We start from the raw sequence: 6790 nt of genomic DNA, 5'->3' as shown, positions 1-6790 counted from the left end.
GTTTTAAGAGTGTTTTGTGAAGTTCAACCAAAATGTCACACCGACAACGTTGCTTGATTGCTTGATCTTAGTGGAACTGCACAAGAGGAGATCTTACTTCGTATCCGTTAAGGCGAATTTGGTTCAAATCTTCTTCTTGTGAGTTGTTTGAATTCCGCATCATGAGAGGTCAGTACTAGCCTTCTTTCACATGATTCTGCAGTGTGCTTTCATATGTTGTGCTACTTGTACGATAATGTTGCTTGATTTTAGTGAACTGCACAAATGGAGACAAGACTTCCAATCTGTATGTGCACCATAATATCCCATTGAGGTTAGATAAGGATATTTCACACCTGTTGGCCTGTATTTTGCCACTTTCATCAGAAAATTAAGTTTAGTACTATACTTGTGCTCCCTAATTGACATGCCAAATCTTACATTGAAGGCGAAGCTTGTCTGTTATTGAACCAAGTGATGAAGGGGAATAACAAGCGGAAGAAAAACAAAAATCAACTCCCGGTGCTGTAAAGAAGCACTGGAACTGTGATGACATAAGTAATGATATAGTTTTGCATCTTAATTTATTGCTATGGCTGGAACGAGCAATTGTTTTGCCACTGATTTGATGCCACTCTTAGTGTAATATGTAATTATCTCAACTTGTGCAAACAGGGATCTTCTTTGAAGATACCATATATTTTAGTGGAACTGCACAAGAAGATGTTGGAAACATTAAACTAATCGAGGAGTATATAGTAAGCATGGCCACCACCGTACATAGCAACAGATGGTTCCAGAGAAGTGCTTCATCTGTATGCTCTACACAATAAGCCTCCTGACAAAGGTTGGTAATCGCCCGCTGATTTCATCCATATGATTGAGCTTTGTCATCTCTATTGGTGTTGTGCTACTGTTTAGATACTGTCATGAAAAAGTGGCATTGTCCTTGAGAAGTGCTTCATCTGTGTTGTTTTAAATATTTCCTTTCCTTTTTTCGAGCAAACAGTGATGCTAGCATTTAGTAGTCCTTTTGTCTTTGCACAACAGGATCATCTTCCTCTGAAGAATAATATGGAGTACGTGAAGTGACTAGTTCCGATTATGCCAGGATGAAGAAGCCCTATCTATCTTCTCATCGAAAGGAGCAGTTGAAGGATGGTTACATTACTCCCCACAAGACCAAACTAACTTCAACTCAGAAGGACTGACAAATCTCCATCTTTTTGCTGCGATGCGTGAGTACAATGTTGTTCTAGGATTCTCTCTGGTGAGTTCCATTTTTCTAAAAGTGTGCTCTACATGGACCATGTATGTGCCTGTTGAAACTGTCAATTCATAGTACAGTTTTCTTTATACTAATCACTTTTTTGTATTTGTGCAAACAGGGGTGCTCAGCTTGATTTCAATGGGAACTGCACAAAATCTTCATGAATACATCAAATCATTCATTTCCACCATAAGAAAGGAGGTGCCGATAAGTTCAAGGAGTTGCAACATATAAGGGCGAAATCATACAAGCTACGCGCGAATTTTGTTGATTTTGGTGGAACTGCACAAAAAGAACATCTTGTTTATTTAGCACGAGGTGCCATGTCAATGTCCGAACTGATGGCAAACCCTGCCCATTCCACAATCGTAGGCATTTTATATTTTGGAATGGGAAAACCTTGTCAAATTTTTCTCATTGATTTTAGCAAGACATGCGTTTGATATTTTCGAATGGGACGCCCTTTGCTGTCAGCAGCGTCAATCAATTTTTTCTTTATTCTTTAGTTGTGAAGTAAATATTGCCTCTGACATGTGAGTCGCTGAGATGCATAATCATCAATTGTTTTGAATGTTCTCTATGAATTGCCAGGCCTGTGTGTTTGATTGCAATGTACAGAAACGCTAAAAAGCTGCTCAAACTCTTTATACTCCTTCTGTTCCTTTTTACTTCGCACATTGTGAAAGTGCATACTTTTTGTATAAGATTGGTCAAAGTAGAGATACTTTGACTGCAGACAAAACTTGTATGCAGACTAGAAAGGACCGGAGGGAGTACATGTGAAACTGCTGGAAATGAGGTGATCACCATGGGAATAATGCTAGTACATATTGTTTTGCATGTTCATCCAATGCCAGTTATACAGGAATTCGAACAAATCAAAATAAATTCATTCATACACGGTCGGATTTCATATAAACATGCCGGATTTCATTACATTTCATACATTCTTCAACTAAAAAGGGGTGCGCTGGAGGTATAATTAATTAACCGAAGCTACCCACCTGTGTCCCGCTGAGCCGAACAAAAGCTTCAGTGACTTAACTGCAGGTGCAGTTGCGTAACTGACATGTGGCCTGTTTGGCCCACGTGTCAGTCAGCCAACTGCACCAGCAGTTAAGCAGAAGCAGCGTTCTTCTCCAGCGCAGCTCTCCGACTCCATGTCGCCGCCAAGAAGCTAACCGGCCATCAATGGTCAACCCGCCTAGCTTGGCTTCAACCGGAGGGTAGCAGCGGTGGCCTTACTTGGACCCGAGCGGCGGCGACCTACCGTGTTCTACTCTTCCTCGTTTTCTGTGTGGCACGGCCTCGTTGGCAGTGGGGCGGGGCCTCGGCGGAGCCGACGATGTCCTCTGCCTCGTTGTTGGCGGGGCGGGGCCTCGGCGGAGCCGGCCGTGTCCTCTGCCTCATTGTTGGCGGGGCCGGGCCTCGGTGGAGCCGGCGGTGTCCTATGCCTCGTTGTTGGCGCCGCGGGGCCTCGGCGGAGCAGGGCCTCATCGACGCCTGCGGAGCGGGGACTCGTCGGAGCCGACATTGTCCTCTGCCTCATACTCGGTCTCGCCAAACAGCGCCTCACCCGCTTCATCGCCCTCTTTGCTAGCCTCTTTGTAGTCGGCCGCAGCCTCCGCCACCTGCATGTGGTACCGCCAGCGCTCGAGGCGGCTGTCGGTGTCAAAACTGGCAGATCTCGGGTAGGGGGTCCCGAACTGTGCGTCTAAGGCGGATGGTAATAGGAGGCAGGGGACACGATGTTTTACCCAGGTTCGGGCCCTCTTGATGGAGGTAAAACCCTACGTCCTGCTTGATTGATATTGATGATATGAGTATTACAAGAGTTGATCTACCACGAGATCGGAGAGGCTGAACCCTAGAAGCTAGCCTATGGTATGATTGTATGTTGTATATCATCTATCGACTAGCTTGGCCTCGGTTTATATAATGTACCAGAGGCCTAGGATAAGAAGAGTCCTAGCCGAATACGCCGGTGGGGAGAAGTCCTTGTCTTGATCGCCAAGTCTTGTGGAATCTTCCTTGTATGCGGCAGCTGTCCGAACTGGCCCATGAGTATACGGCCATGGGTGTCCTCGGCCCAATCTAACAGATCGGGAGATGACGTGGTGAGTACCCCCTAGTCCAGGACACCGTCAGTAGCCCCCTGAACCGGTCTTCAAGTTAGGGACGCTCTTCTATTCTTCCGAACTGTTCTTCATCTTCGGTTGTCGGTCTTGAAAACTGGTTCAACAAATCTTCTCATCTTCAATCTTGAGGCTCGCCAAAATGCATTCGACGAGTTTACACGTCGGGTATCCGAGGAGCCCCTGTAAGTTTCCAGCCTTTATCAATGCCTTGTTATTTTTATGCCACACCTCGGGTTTGAAATTGTTCCCGGGCGGCAGCGTCCTCTTGCGTCCGAGCTCCAACGCCGGACTGAATTCGAGGTATCTTTTGCAGCCAAGCACCAACGCCGGACTGCTTCCGAGCTCTAACGCCGGAATGTATCCGAGCTCCAGCGCCGGACTATGTATCCGAGCTCCAACGCCAGACTGTATCCGAGCTCCAACGCCGGACTGTATCCGAGGTGTTGTAAATCACCTTGGTTCAAAGAAGTTTGAAGGAGTTTAGCCGAGCTTAATGCCGGAAATGCCCTCTATGGAGCCAGCCACTAGCGCCCGAGCTTTATGCCGGACTGCTTCCGAGGTGGTGCACCACCCCGAATGTGGGCCGATTTTTGTCAATATTTTTGATTGGTGCAATTTATTCTCTGCCGAGATATATAGCCAGTAGCCCTAAAGGTGGGTATCAATCTAAAACCCGAGATGCACCTGAAGGATGACGTAAGACCGCTGATCCCAGTAGTCGCTGAGACTCAGGTTGATTTTCAAAATTGGCCTGAGGATCAAGTCCTAGCTCGGCAGAATACTTCGGGACACTAAAATCGGCGTGCTCAGTCCTTGAGACTCAGGTTGGGTGTGGCCGACCAACCTGAGGATCAAAATCTCCTCGGATACTATATTGCACATAAAATTTTCTGCATTGGACAGACAATGCAGTAGCCCCCGAGACACTGGTCGGGTGGCAACACCAGATCAGGGGATCGATGTGCCCCTTTAATATTTGTAAATAATAAGCCCGGAGCCCAGTAGCCCCCGAGCCTTAATGCGGGCACGGGTGGCCGAATTAAGGATTGATATCCATAGTAAAATCACAAATTATGTGTAATGACTCTATGTATCCAAGTACTTTACGTCATTTAATGCTCGGATCCGCATTGTACAAAACTTTGTTGACCGACCATCAGCTTCCACCTCCTCGGCCAGTAGCCGAGGAGTGTTTGTCTTACTTTATAAAGCCTTTATGAGGGCAAAGATTTACGACAAACAAGGCAATCTGGCCATACGGTTTTATAAACAAAGGTACGCAGAGAGATATGTTATATTACTGTTTAACAGAAGAAATGTCTTCCAAAGAAAATAGTCCCGCTATCGGTTCCTTTCTTTGGGTTGTCATGCTAAGCATGATCATGAAACCTCAGCTCCAATGTAAGAGCAAAATATCGAGGATTTAGTTTGGGAGGCTAGTTAATAGCCCCCGGTAGTGTTCGGCGACAGTCGAGGTCAAGCCGTAAACACTTCGGCCATTGTTATGAATGGCCCGTCATTTAACACCGTCATCGGATCGCTGAGTAGTTTACACTTATTGTGACAGTCAGTTTTCGGCTTTCTCCACTGAGGTGCTTAACCATGTGAGATGGAAGCACAATCGCAGTGGTTCTCCCTTTGCACACCTAGCCGAACAAAGCAGAACATAGGAGGCAAGCGCAGGAGCCGGGCAACCCAACTATTGACCGAAGACACAATTCGAAACCAATGCATATATAGCAATATCCGAGAATGTTTTTGCCGAATCTCTAAAGGTGTCCGGCGTTGCACTGCGAGACTTGTGCTGAAAACACACAAATAGTTTAAAAGTGCCATAAGCTTGGAAAACCAAAAAAGTCAGTAAAAACTTGACGTCCGAACAAGATTAAGTGTTCGGTGCCAATCCGAAAATTGGCCTTAGCAAAAGAAGTGCTTCTGTCATGCTTTAACATGATACATCCTATCTCAAGACTTCAAGCGGGACAGCCTACGGCTTCAACCTCCTATCCCGAGGGCGGAGTACTTCTCATTAGGCCAGTTTAGCAAACTAAACTCTAGCGGCTTTGAGAGAGAAATTAGGCTCCCCGGCTAGTGACCACACGCTCGTGTCGAAAAAAGGAGTGATAGATAATAATAATAATAATAATAATAATAATAATAATAATAATAATAATAATAATAAAACTTTGCAACGACTAAGAAGAATAACGGCTCATATAAATTTAAGAGACCCCAAGTGACTTGGGTAAAAGAATGATTGCATGTACCTAAGTACTTATATCATATCTATGTTCAACCGAAATTTAAACACGTCTTAACCGACCGTCGGCTTCTCCCTGTTCGGTTAAGGACCGAAAAGTGTTATGTACTCCATCTGTCGAGAATATCGACGGTGTTTCCAATAATCACGCAATCAGGCCATAAGGCTGTAACAGACAAAGCACGCTCAGGGAACTTATGTTATATTACTGCGAAGTGTAAGAAGCATCTTTGAAGAAAATAGTACCCCCACCGATACCTTTCTTCGGTGTTCATTGTTATTATGAGACTTGTGCAATAGATTTTTTGTACTCATGAGTTCCGTTGTGTGCCGACCATCATTGAAAACTATAAGCGCGCTAGCTTTCGGCTTCACCCAGTCTGAGGTCTGGCTCGGATGACCCGATCGTGACAATCGCAGAGGTGCTCCCTTTACTCCCTAGCCGAACAATCAGGAACGTAGGGGTAAACGCAGGAGTGAGGCAACCCAGCTTGCAAATCGCTTAGGTCAATATGGTGCATATTGTGGCGTAATACACGAACAAGGAACGAAGCCGTACAAGTATAATCATATGCAAGAGGAAAAGCTTCATGAAGGAAACCCCCAAATGAATTGGGTATTTGAATTTATGCGTCACAAACAAAGTTTGGAAAAGGAAATTTTTTACAAACATCTTTTCTCCAAAAAAGTATAATGCTTGGTCGAACCGAACACAAGTTAGAAATTAAAGCTTTGAGCATGAAAGCGACTTAGGTGGTTAATGTGTTCGGTATTGATGATGCGGTCCGAGCTTGATGCGGGATAAGGTTCCATCCCCCAAGCCGGTCTCGAGGTGGCGGAGCGGAGAGCTCGACACGCCGAAGTGGTGACATGGCATGGTCAATGCAGACCGACAGAGTGACGCCGAAGTCCCGGGATCATTTTCCTGTGCACAAAAAATAGTGCAAACCGGAGATAATAGTAATAATGATAATTAAAAAATCGTTGCATAATAAATAATTTATGCAAAGTGAGTAATAAAATAAATATGGCCTGGCGCCGAAGTCAATGTCGATGCAGGGCATCGGCGTGATGCGGTAAAGGCGTGGCAAAGCCTGAATTCACAGGTCGGTCCAAGCTCCGGATGCGGCGTTCACCGGACTA

Source organism: Triticum urartu, chromosome 7 (genome assembly GCF_003073215.2).
Source record: "Triticum urartu cultivar G1812 chromosome 7, Tu2.1, whole genome shotgun sequence".
Classification (NCBI taxonomy): domain Eukaryota; kingdom Viridiplantae; phylum Streptophyta; class Magnoliopsida; order Poales; family Poaceae; genus Triticum; species Triticum urartu.
Note: the sequence above shows the minus strand (reverse complement) of the source record.